At 42.4% G+C, this 12,126-nt stretch overlaps 1 protein-coding gene and 1 pseudogene across 6 annotated transcripts in view; both read left to right on the top strand.

Moving 5' to 3' along the window:
- Positions 1-1,199: 1,199 nt before the first annotated feature.
- On the top strand, positions 1,200-11,424 carry LOC308651225 (cell division control protein 42 homolog; annotated as a pseudogene). The gene is made up of 2 exons: positions 1,200-1,727; positions 11,314-11,424. The product of its transcript is annotated as a cell division control protein 42 homolog (transcript).
- The window catches only part of RNF216 (ring finger protein 216), a 133,061-nt gene continuing 132,284 nt past the window's right edge, over positions 11,350-12,126 (top strand). For 4 of the 5 annotated variants that reach the window (XM_081298702.1, XM_081298701.1, XM_081298700.1 and 1 more), the window contains exon 1: positions 11,350-11,485. The gene's annotated coding sequence lies outside the window, so the exon portion shown is untranslated. The remainder of the gene's footprint in view (positions 11,486-12,126) is intronic. The other variant, XM_081298699.1, reaches the window with a different exon arrangement.

Genomic DNA, 12,126 nt, shown 5'->3' with positions numbered 1-12,126 from the left:
AGCGAGAGAGAGAGAGAGAGAGAGAGAATTTTTTTTTAATATTTATTTTTTTTTAGTTATTGGCGGACACAACATCTTTGTTGGTATGTGGTGCTGAGGATCGAACCCGGGCCGCACGCGTGCCAGGCGAGCGCGCTACCGCTTGAGCCACATCCCCAGCCCCTTCTCCAGTTCTTAATCTTTTTTTTTTTAAACTTCCTGGCCTTAAGTTCCAGGATAATCCAGAGTTGAGGTATCGATGGGATCATGTGTAACTGTTGAATCTCAGGACAAAATTGAAGCTCCAAAACTTGCTAAAATCTCTTGGGTCTGTTGGCTAGCTACCTCAGGGGGCTTGAGCATGATCTGGCTCAACTCCAAGGTGGAAATCACTAAGCATCTGGCATTATCTTGTCCTCCAAAGGTGATACAGGACCACACCCTGCTGAGTCTACAACTCACTAAAACCTGTCTGAGGACCTAATTTCCAGCTCATTTGCTCTGTGTGTGTGTGTGTGTGTGTGTGTGTGTGTGTGTGTGTGCGCGCGCGCGCCCGTGCATGCATATTTATTTATTTATTTATTTATTTATTTATTTATTTATTTATTTATATGCAGTGCTGGGGAACAAGCCCAGGGCCTTGCACATGCTAGGCGAGCGCTCTACCACTGAGCCACAACCCCAGCTCAAGCTCATATATTTTTTTGGAGCTCAACCAGGAATTCTCAATCAGATCTTACACCAGCATCTCTTTGAGTGGTTTGCAGCTTTGTTATTTTTACTATACTTATTTAACAAATATTTATTAAGTGCCTTCCATGTCCCAAGCATTGTGCTGGGCACTCAGAGAAGAGCAGAGAGAAAAGAGGGAAAAAAAAAAAAAAAAAAACAGACCCAATCCTTGTCCTCACGTGTAGAAGAGAGGATTAATTGAATAATCACACTAATACATATATGATTACAAAATGTAAATCGCTATGAAGGGAAGTTTCAAAGGGGAAACTGATGTAGCCCAAATTGTCAGAGAAGGTTTCTATAAGAACAATAATAGCATTTGATCTTATAGCTGAATGACAATAGGCAAAGAGTAGGTACTCAAGTTGCATACCCCTGTTGGACAGTCCAGGAAACCCTGCACAGTACTGCCAACACACTGGCAGAGAAGCCGAGGTCAACATCAAATTTGAAATAATTAAAGAGGATTCAAAACTATTTTTACAATGCAGACAATTAAGTGTGTTGTTGTAGGCAACGGTACTGTTGGTAAAACACGCCTCCTGATAGCCTACACAACAAGCAAATTTCCATCTGAATCTGTATCGATTGTTTTTGACAACTATGCAGTCACAGTTTTGATTGGTGGGAGAGCCATACACACTTGGACTTTTTGATACCACAGGGCAAGAGGATTATGACAGATTACAGCTGCTGAGTTAACCACAAACAGATGTATTTCCTGATCTGTTTTTCAGTGGTCTCTCTCTCCATCCTTATTTGAAAATGTGAAAGAAAAGTGGGTCCCTGAAATAACTCACCCTCTGGCCCAAAAACTTTTTTCTTGTTCATTGGGACCCAAATTAATCTCAGCGATAACCCCTCTACTCTTGAGTAACTTGCCAAGAACAAAGAAAAGCCTATCACTCCAGAGCTTGGCCTATGATCTGAAAGCTGTCAAATATCTGGAGTGTTCTGCACACACACAGAAAGGTCCAAAGAATGTGTTTGATGAAGCAATATTGGCTGCCCTGGTGCCTTCAGAATCAAACGGCCACAGATGTGTGCTACTAAGAACACCTTTCTCTACAGCTGGTGTCGGCAGCTTGCACCTACCCACATGCACTGACGGGAGACAAGGCCCATAGGTATGCACACCCTCCATACCATATATTTGTGTATTGTCAGAAAAGTGATCAGTACTAGTTTTTTATGTAGTTGTTTTTTTTTTTTTAAACCCACCACTTTTGTTGTTGTTGTTGTTTAAAAGCAACGCATGCTTGTGATGACTTTGGGACAGGCTAATTTGTCCCAAAGGGTTCCAACCTAGAGAGTAATCTGGGACATCTTTCTTCTTCTCCTTCTCCTTCTCTTTCTTTTTAGGGGGGAGGGAGGGGATTGTGGGTGGGGACTGTTTTTTTAGTCTTGTTTTATTAATTCATTAATAAATGGTCAGCCCTTAGGTGAGGAGGACAGATTGATTCCACATTCCACTTCCTAGATCTAGTTTAGAAAATGTGTTCCCCACCTGGAGCTCTTAAGAAGGAGTATTGTAAATGCATCATTTAATACTAAACTCCCTTTTGAAAGTTGCCTCTTCTCTCCACCCTTGAGTAGATCCAGTATTTGGTGAAACTCATGCAGGCTGGTGGCAACTGTCTCACCCCTTCTCTTGACTAGGATGCACTCTATATGTGACTTTCAAGGAAATTTGTTTGCCATTTCCTGGTTTTGCGAGGGACGACAGGGATTAATTTCTAACTTCTCTCACTGATAAATGAAGGAAAGTATTGCACTTTTTGAAATACACCAAATGGATTGAGCTTGTATTAGACAGTAATTTTTCACTGTCAGTCATTGTCTTATATACTTAGCATAGATTTGCAACTCAGATCTATGTGTGGTGTTCCTAGAACCCAAGTGCAGACCTCACAAACAGGGAAACTATGAGGAGTGATGCTACAAGGCAAGATACCTGCTGACTGGGATCCTTACAGATCTGAGGATGTAGACCTGCTTCATTAAGAAGCTGGGGTTTGGGCTGGGGTTGTGGCTCAGTGGTAGAGCATCGTCTAGCATGTGTAAGGAGCTAAGTTCAATCCTCAGCACCATGTATAAATAAATAAAGGTATTTTTTTAAAAAAAGAATAAGAAGCTGGGGGTGCCCAGGCATGGTGGCATATGCCCTGTAATCCCAGAGGCTGGGGAGGCTGAGGCAGGAGGATCATGAGTTCAAATCCAGCCTCAGCAAAAGTAAGGTGCTAAGCAACTCAGTAAGATCCTGTCTCTAAATAAAATACAAAATAGGGCTGGGGATGTGACAGATCAGTGATCGAGTGCCCCCTGAGTTCAATTCCTAGTACCAAAAAAAAGAAGAAGAAGAAGAAGAAGAAGAAGAAGAAGAAGAAGAAGAAGAAGAAGCTGCTGCTGAGGGTGGGTAGGGTAGGGAGAATGCTTGCCAACATGAGGATCAGTCAGGGGAATTCCTTTATTTCTGTATTGCATCAGAAAAGTGAATAGATGAGATTCTCTAGTTTAATAAAAATCAAGGAAAACTTCTTGTAGAGACTCTTCATAAGTGTCAAAAGGGATTTTTGCAGCTTATTTTGGTTGCAATTTCCAGTTTTCAAAAAAGTTGAGGTAATCTTTTCCACATTCCCCAAACCCTAAATTTTGTAGATTCAGTAGTGTTGACCTGCTTCCTCATGTCTCAATTCATATGCATTCTTTTCCGATGTATTAAGCAAACAAAAACCCTTTAAAACAAATGAATGAACAACAATGACCAAAAAAGAAGAATAGGTACTCAAACACCTGATTCTTCCCCTTTCCTAAGCTTCCTTTTTAAATTTGGATGTCCTGTTAGTCTTTTTTATTGCACCTACTACAATGAAATATCTGAGGCAGGTTAACTTTACAAATACAAGAGGTTTATTTGACTCATAGCTTTGGAGGCTGGAAGTCCAAATTGCGCACGGCACAGGCTCTATAAGGGACCTCTTCTTGGCTAGGATCACCTCATGGCAGGTGGCATTGGCAGGAACACGTGTGAGAAGAAGAAATTACACTGCCAAACAGAAAACTAGAGAAACTGGGTAGCATTTTTATTTAACCCTCTCTCAGAACTCACTAACCCCTTCCAAGGGCGTGCCTCCAAATAATCTAAGGACCTCCCCACTAGCCCCTCTTATTCAAGGGCCCACTACCTCCCGAATAAAGTGACCCTGGGGACCAAGCTCCTAACACTGAAACCATATTCCAGACAGAGGTGGAAAAGGCAGAAGAATAAGTGATGAGCAAGTAAAATAGAAATTGGGGACTGGAGATTGGAAAACCTCCTGGGTTTTAGAGCAGAATCTGTCATGGACAGCTGTGTGACCGTGGCAGGCTGCTTGCCCTCTGTTTTCTACTCACTTGTAACACTTTGAGATTGGATCAGCACAGGGGTTTTTCCGAAGCAGGTCTATCTACCACTGGTGTTGAGCAGGATCATTCTAACTGAAGTACATCTGCATTTTGGTGGTTGTCTATTTTACTGCAAATGCAAATAATATAAGTACCATTTAAATCCGGGATTTCAAAAACATGAGCGCTCAGTATGAGGTTAAGGTCAGCAGAGCGGATACTTCCATTCCCTGTGCTGGTGAAAGAGCAGGGATGAGTATTGTCCCCTGACAGTGAGCAGCTACAAAACTGAGCAGACACATGAAACTCCAGTTTCAGACAATGGACAGCACATAGATCAGGACTGGAGCCAGACAAGCAGAGAACAGATGAGGTGGGGCATATCATCTCCACAGCTTCCTGCCTAGAAGCAATTTCCGGACTAGATGCACAACCAGGGAGAACCTAATCAGAGCTCAGAAGCCTAATAAGTAAAGTAGACAGAGATTAGCATTGAGGGAGGCTGGGGCAGCTGGAAGGTACAGGACATTGATTTCTTGGAAAGGCCAAAATTGTGGAGTTTACATTACATGTGGAAATGAAAGCAAAAAAAAAAAAAAAAATGGTGGTGTGTGGAAGTATATTCTTGTAAAGGTCTCAGCTTATACATAAAGTAGTATAACATTGTTTAAAGATGGGTTGCAATACGGAAAAGCTTTGTGTTACCAACTCTAGTTAAATCATTAAAATACTAATACAAAAAATAATAGCTAATAAGGTGTTAGTAGAGATAAGCTGGAAATCTCAAAATTAATTAAATACAATAAAGGCAGGAAAAGAGTAGAGAAGGTAAAAGAATAGAAGGGTCAAATAGGAAACAAATAGTAAGATATTAGGCTTAGACACAACTATATCAATAATTATATTAAATCAAAATGATCTAAACATTTTAATTAAATGACACAGACTGTGGGATTTGATAAAAATGCAAGGCCTAGCTATATGCATATTGACAAATCTACAATTACAGTTGGGGACTTCAAGACTCCTCTCAATAATTGCCAACACAGGGAACAGAAAATCACTAAGAATGTAGAAGGTTTGATGCGGCTGATGGATATAGAATACTCACTGAAGAATAACAGAATACCTGTTCTTTTCAAATGCACATGAATAATTCACTAAAATAGACCAAATGCTTAGCTACATAACAAGTCTCCCTAATTTTCTCAGTGTGACAACAGACAGTGTGTGTTCTCTAGCCACAAAGGAATTAAATTAGAAACCAATAAGAGAAAGCTCTCTAGAAAACTCCAAATAATAAGAAAATTAAGAACACATTCTGAAGAATTATTGGATCAACCAAGAAATCACAAAAGAAATAAGAAAATATTTTGTATCAAATGGAAATTTAAAACTATATATATATATAGTTTTATACATATATATGTGTATGTGTATGTATATATACATACACACACACACATATATGTATAAATTAAAAACCTCTCCTCTTCAAAAGACACCATTGAGAAAATAAAAATGTAAGAAAATAAAAAGGCTAGGGATATAGCTCAGTGGTAGAGCACTTGCCTAGTGTGTGTGAGGCCCTGGGTTCCATCCCCAGCACTGCAAAACAAAAAACAAACAAAATGAATACACAAACCAAACAGAGATTGAGAGAAAATATATACACTACTTAAGAATTTAAGCTTGGGCTGGGGATACAGCTCAGTTGGTAGAGTGTTTTCCTCGAATGCACAAGGCCCTGGGCTCAATCCCCAGCACCAAAAACAAACAAACAAACAAACAAAAAAACCCTTAAGCTATAGAAAAAGCAATTCTACTCCAAAGTGACAGAAAGCAGATAGTGGTTGCCCAGCACTGAGGATGGGGGTAGTATAGAGATTAGGACAGAGTACAGGGACTATTTGGGGGCAATAGATATGATCTCTATTTTGATTATGGAAGTGGTTACACAGGTTTATAAATTTTTCAAAACTGATAGAAAGGTACACTTAATCTAGGTGTCATATATAAATTGTACTTCAATAACATTGATTTTTTTTCTTCTTTTACAAATAATGGGCTAGAATGGCAGGAAATTGCTGCTTCTGAAAGCAGCCTGAGTTCAGGAATAATTTCCTCTATGACAAGACCGGCACAGGTTCATCTAGATAAAGAGGATAGCAATACTCTCATAGCTCTTGAGAACAGAACAACAATACACAAATTGGGAATAATGTTAGTTCCTATTTCTGTGATTTTTTTTTTTAGGTCGGCTGCACATTAATCTAAGTGTGATCAGAGAATGAAATCATAGCGCAACATGATGACTCATCCAGGTATGTAAATGACAGCCACTGTCTCTGGCAAGCTCGAGGGTGGTGAGTGCTTGTTCCATACTTTCTGCTATAACTATATAGAATTATAGCCAGATATATGATAGGGATTTTCAGAGATGGCATTCCATGCCTCAACCCAGGAAAGTAGCGCAACATCTCTTGTTGACAATAGGTTAATCTGCAAGTTAGATATCATTGGTCCTTCCTGGTTCTTGGTGCTAGTTAACATTAATATAGGGCTGGGATTGTGGCTCAGCAGTAGAGCACTCGCCTAGCACAGACGGGACCTGGGTTCAATCCTCAGCACTACATAAAAATAAAGGCATTGTGTTGTATCCATCTACACCTAAAAATAAATAAATAAATAAATATTAAAAAATGTCAACTCTGTGCTTAAAAAAATTAATATAAACAAAAGACCCTATTGACATAGAACTTCATCTTTACCTTAAACTGAACAACATGGAACAAATATCCCTTTGATTTCGACTTATCACAGATTATTTCATTCTTCCTACCAAGAAGCTTATTCCTGCTGGACAAGGTGTCACACAACTGTAATCCCAGCAGCTGAGGCAGGAGGATGGCGATGAAGGGATTTTCTTCCTTTAAAAGCAGTTGACGCGTTTGAAAATGAGGGCTAATTATAAATTTTTCTAATTCAGTAGCTTTTCTTTCACTAAATATTTTAAAGTTATTTTCTGCTTATGGAAAGCAGGACCTGTTTTCTTCTTTTGGAAGCAGGGAGTAAGTTACCTTTGGAGATAAATGTATTTTAATGAATAACAAGCCAGTCTATGCAATAATATTACTAATAATATGTATAATTACTAATAATATGCCAAAATTTGCTGTGGTCCCGCTCAGATGCCTCAAGTTTGGGAAAGTCTGGCCTCTTTGGGCTCTGGTGCTTTGCTCTTATGAGATGGAGAGTGTGGAATCAGCTGTGGCATCTTGATAAGGTGGAGCAGGGCCAGTCTGATCACCCGTGTGACTTGATCCTGTTGCTTGTCCATCAAGCCCACCTAATCCCTACAGCACTTTCTGGCCCTTACATCTCAGGACTCAGCCCTCACCTATTGGTCCTTCTGTGCTTCCCTTACCTTCTCTGTGTGAATTTCGGTGCACAAAATTCCTGAGTATAGAACATATAACTCTCCTAATTCCCTAGGACTTGATTTAACCTCTTTTCTTGAGCTCCCAATACATGGAGGAATCAGAACCTACATCCCAGGCCACTGAGTGATCTCTGCACCCTGCTTCTTTCCCCCAGGATATGTCTATATTTTGCCAAGTGTAGGTAACACCAAGGTGGTAGAGGATATCTGGTACTCAAGACACCTGCCCACAATAGCATCTCACCTAAGTTCAGTACTGATTTCCTCCATGACAAGAACAGCCCAGCTTCATCTAGATCCTGGAGGACCTAAGCAGCCTGGAAAAGAAAGGGAATTAATAAGTCACCTTCCAATTCATGATACAACTTGATCATTCTTCTTAAACTTACATGTTTTTGAAAAAAAATAATAAATTCAACTTTTTAAAAAAATCCTCACATCTGCTCCTCTTCTTTAACAGATGTACCTTCTTACTTCACTGGAACATGGCTGTCACTCTCAGGGCATAAATGCCTGTACCTCTCCTTAGTGGTCATTTTCTCTTCTGTGTGAGCCATGCCATGTTTCACTGTCCTAGAGTGACATTGCTGCATCCAGACTATTGTTCCTCCCGCTTTATTTAAAACAATGCAAAACAAAAACAACAATAATGACAATTACTTGAATCCTGGGAAACATTTGCCATCAGATTCTACTACTCTCCTTCGAATGCATCTGTCTGTTGTTCTGCAATGGTTTGAATGTATTCGAACAGGAGTTCATGTGTTGGAGACCTTATCTCTGAATTCCCATGTTGATGGTTTTTGTAAGTAGGTCTCTGAAAGATAATTAGGGTTAGAGAAGGTCATGAGGGTGAGAACCTGGGGACCCCCTGAAAGCATTAGTGGCTCTGTAAGAAGAGGAAGAAAGACTCAAAGTTAGCGCACTTGCTGTGTCCCACCATGCAATGCCCTCCACCATGTTACGATACAGCAACAAGGCCCACACCAGATACAAAGCACGCACCAGAACAATGTTTTGGGATATAAGAACTGTGAGACAAACAAACTCTATTTTTTACAAATTACCCAGACTCTGACAGCTTGTCATAGTAACAGAAAATGGGCTAAAGTATGGTAACTCCCTTTCAGTCATTGAAGATTTTTATAACCTGTCTTGTTGCCCAGGCTGCGTCCAATTTTGCCATTTTTCTTGATAAGTTAACATCTTCTTAAATGATCCATCCACACCCAGGCCTCTTAGTTTCTTGTTCCCTCCCTTCAGTGATCTGGATTTCCCCTCTACCAATCTGGCATATCCACCAGAGACCCAAAACAACGGGTTTTCATAGTCACCCACTCATAATCACAACCTATAATACTCTATCATTACCAACATCTGCACTCTCTCCAAAATTTCAATTTCAAGCTTCCCTCTGCCTGTCTTTTGTCTCTCCCGATTCTTTCCTTTGCATTTGAGCAGATGGTTGGAGAAAGATCCTGCCCTTGTAGCCTGGCCTCATGTTAAATTTATGATCACAAAATTCCAGGCTCAGCATACTGACTACATTCTGCTAGCCATTTCGCCCTCCACTCTTTCTCCCCAAAATTCCAAAACACTCTCCCTGGTTTCACTCTCAGCTACAGTCCCTTCTTGCTCCATTGAGGTCCAACTCCATTCTTCTAAGTCTCTGAGTAGCTCCAGCACCACCACTCACTTCATTCTCCATGGAATGCTGCCATTGGCTTCTAGAACACTCTTTTGGTTTTTCTCCTCCTTCAGATCATCCCCCTCCTAGACCCTAGGTTCAACCCCAAGCTGCCTCTGTCTACATTCATTTCCTAGGTATAAACGTAACCAGTCACATAGCTTTATATATTATCTATACGTCAGTGACACCCAATTTTTAAAAATATTTTAAAATTTCTTGACACATAGTGATTGTATATATACACATATATTTTTAGGGTACAATGTGGCATTTCAACATATGTATACATGTAATGATCAGATCAGGGTCATTTATATATCTATTCCCTTAGACATTTATGTTTTTGTGTTGGAAATATTCAAAATCCTCTCTATTAGCTATTTTGAATCACATAATTATTGTAAACCATAGTTACCTGAATGTGCTATAAAATATTAGAAGTTATTCCTCTTATTTAGCTGCACTCCTCTACTTGTTAACCATCTTCTCTCCATCTTTCCCATCCTCGAAACTTTCCAGCCTCTGGGAACCACTATTCAACTCTCTGCATCTGGGAGATCAATTATTTTAGTTTCTACATTTATATGAGAACATGCAGTATTTATACCCCAATTAAAATTTCTGGCCTCTAAGTAGATCTAATTGCCTACTTGAAGGTCTACTTGGCAATTAACATGTCCAAAACATGCTCATTTCAACCTACCCTGAACAAAATATGTTTCTTCCCCATTTTTAAAATATTGTTTTAGTTGATGATCACACAGTATCTTTATTTATTTTTATGTGGTGCTGAGGATCGAACCCAGTGCCTCACACATGCGAGGCAAGCACTTTACTACTGAGCTACAGCCCCAGCCCTCTCCCACATTTTTACACATCATTGAGTGGAACCACAATTCACCCAGTTGCACAAACCAAAAACCATATATGATCAACTTTGACTCCTTTCTCTCTAATCCTACTTCTGCTCCATCAAAAATCCTCTCTAGGGGCTAGGGTGGTGGCTCAGTGGTAGAGCGCTTGCCTAGCATGTGTGAGGCACTGGGTTTAATTCTCAGCACCACATAAACAAATTAAATAAACAAAATAAAGCTATAAAAATCCTCTCTGCTTAAAAACAAAATCCCTAATCTGACTTTGTCTCACCACCTCCTCCCTGACCATACTGCAGAAGTCACATAGACTTCTGCATTTAGACTTCTGCAGTAGCTTCCTAATTGGTTTTCCTGCCCCTGTTCCTGATTCTCTGTAAAGCTTCTACTATCATGTGTACCTTTTCAAATAGAAACCAAAATGATGTTTGGAAAACAAGGTGATTAACTTAGACCCCTGCTCCCAACTTTCCAGTAGCCTCCCACCACTTTTAGAATAAAATTCATAAGACATTTTATGACTGGGTGGCTGCCACCTCACCAACCCCACTCTCTACACCACCACCACTACCCAATCACTGCACTGCCCTCATATTAGCATTCTTGCTCTTTTCCCAACCTACAGGTCATATTCCCAAGTCAGGGCCTTTGCTTTTTCTATCCCCTCCAAAGGTCACCTGGCTCCCTCCTTTTCTGCTCCAGTGTTCTCTCTGCAGGAAATGCTTCTCCTGACAGCTTTCTATTCCTTTCTTGGCTTTATTCCTCCACCCCAGTTGTATTTGTCCTTGAATACACCCTGCCTGAGCTGGATTTTAGTTGATTATTAACTTACCAATTAAAACATAAACTTTGTAAGAACAGGGACCCTCTTTATCGCATTATCCCCAATTCCTAGAACAGGGCTTGGCACACAAGATGCCCTTCGGATATAAGAACGAAGTAGAGTGTGTATGTTAGAGGCTCAAAAAAGTGGACAGCCAGTCAATTTCTACGGCCACCTGCCCCTACCCTTTTTAACTCTAAGGAGATAGAGATCCTCTCAAGGTCTCGAGGGTCCCTGTCCCTTTCGTCCTCCCGCCTGATGGGGGAGTCAAGTATATGCAGCGATGAACCAGATGGAGGCCCGGCTAGGCAGACCTCTCTATGGTCTCGTTCCTTGGGTCCCTCCTCCCCCGCACCCAGCTTGCCTCTATGGTTCTTCCTGTCGCTAGTCGGGAGGGGGCGCTGTGCGCAGGCGCGAGGTGACGCTGCGTAGGGGCCGGAAGGAGAGCAGCGGCGGCCTCGGCGGCAGCAACAGAGCTGTCGGCGGCCGCTCGTGGTGACTGAACGTCGCGGTGCGGAGGCCACCTAGTCCGTCTCACGAGCCGGCTGGTTGAGGGGCAAGTAAGTGTCGCCTGCGGGCGCGCGCGGGCCTCTCGGCAGCCCTGTGAGGCGAGCGGTCTCCCAGCCCGGCGCCTCCGCGAAGCCCCGGGTGGGGGCGGCCGCTGAGGGCGCGGGGCCGCAGTGTCCGGGGCGCGGGCTAGGGGCGGGGGCCTGGCGGCGAGGCTGGGTGGCAGAGCCTCCGCCGCCGCTTGGGGAAGTTCCGTGAGCCTGTCCCTCAGCCTGCTGCGCGGAACGGCCACTCTAGAAACCGAGCTTTCTCCGATGGCCCGTCACGGCCTCTTCCTGGCGCGAGGCCGCCGGGGGAGTGGTGTCCGTGCACCGACTGCGGCCTGGAGAAGCGAAAGGAGAGGGACTGTGACTTTGAACTACAGCCGCGGTGGAGAAGGCTGCCGTTCGTAATCTGGGTGCAAGTTGTCGCCCGGCGCCCACCACGGCGAAGATAGGGCTCCAGTGCAGAGGAGAGCGCCAGCACAGCCAGCCTTCCCGCGGGCCCTGGGCACGTGCCCGGCGGGCAGCGAGGCCTGCGTGGGAGGTGGCTCCTGAGCTTCGTCTGTCCTCGATGCAAATCCAATAACGAGGACAGGGTTTTGAGAAAAAGGAAAAAGGCTTATTGCTTTGCTAGCAAAAGAGAAACACAGGGG

Source organism: Spermophilus citellus, assembly GCF_964194105.1.
Source record: "Spermophilus citellus genome assembly, chromosome: 6".
Lineage (NCBI taxonomy): Eukaryota > Metazoa > Chordata > Mammalia > Rodentia > Sciuridae > Spermophilus > Spermophilus citellus.
This window is presented reverse-complemented; position numbering and strand designations above follow the sequence as displayed.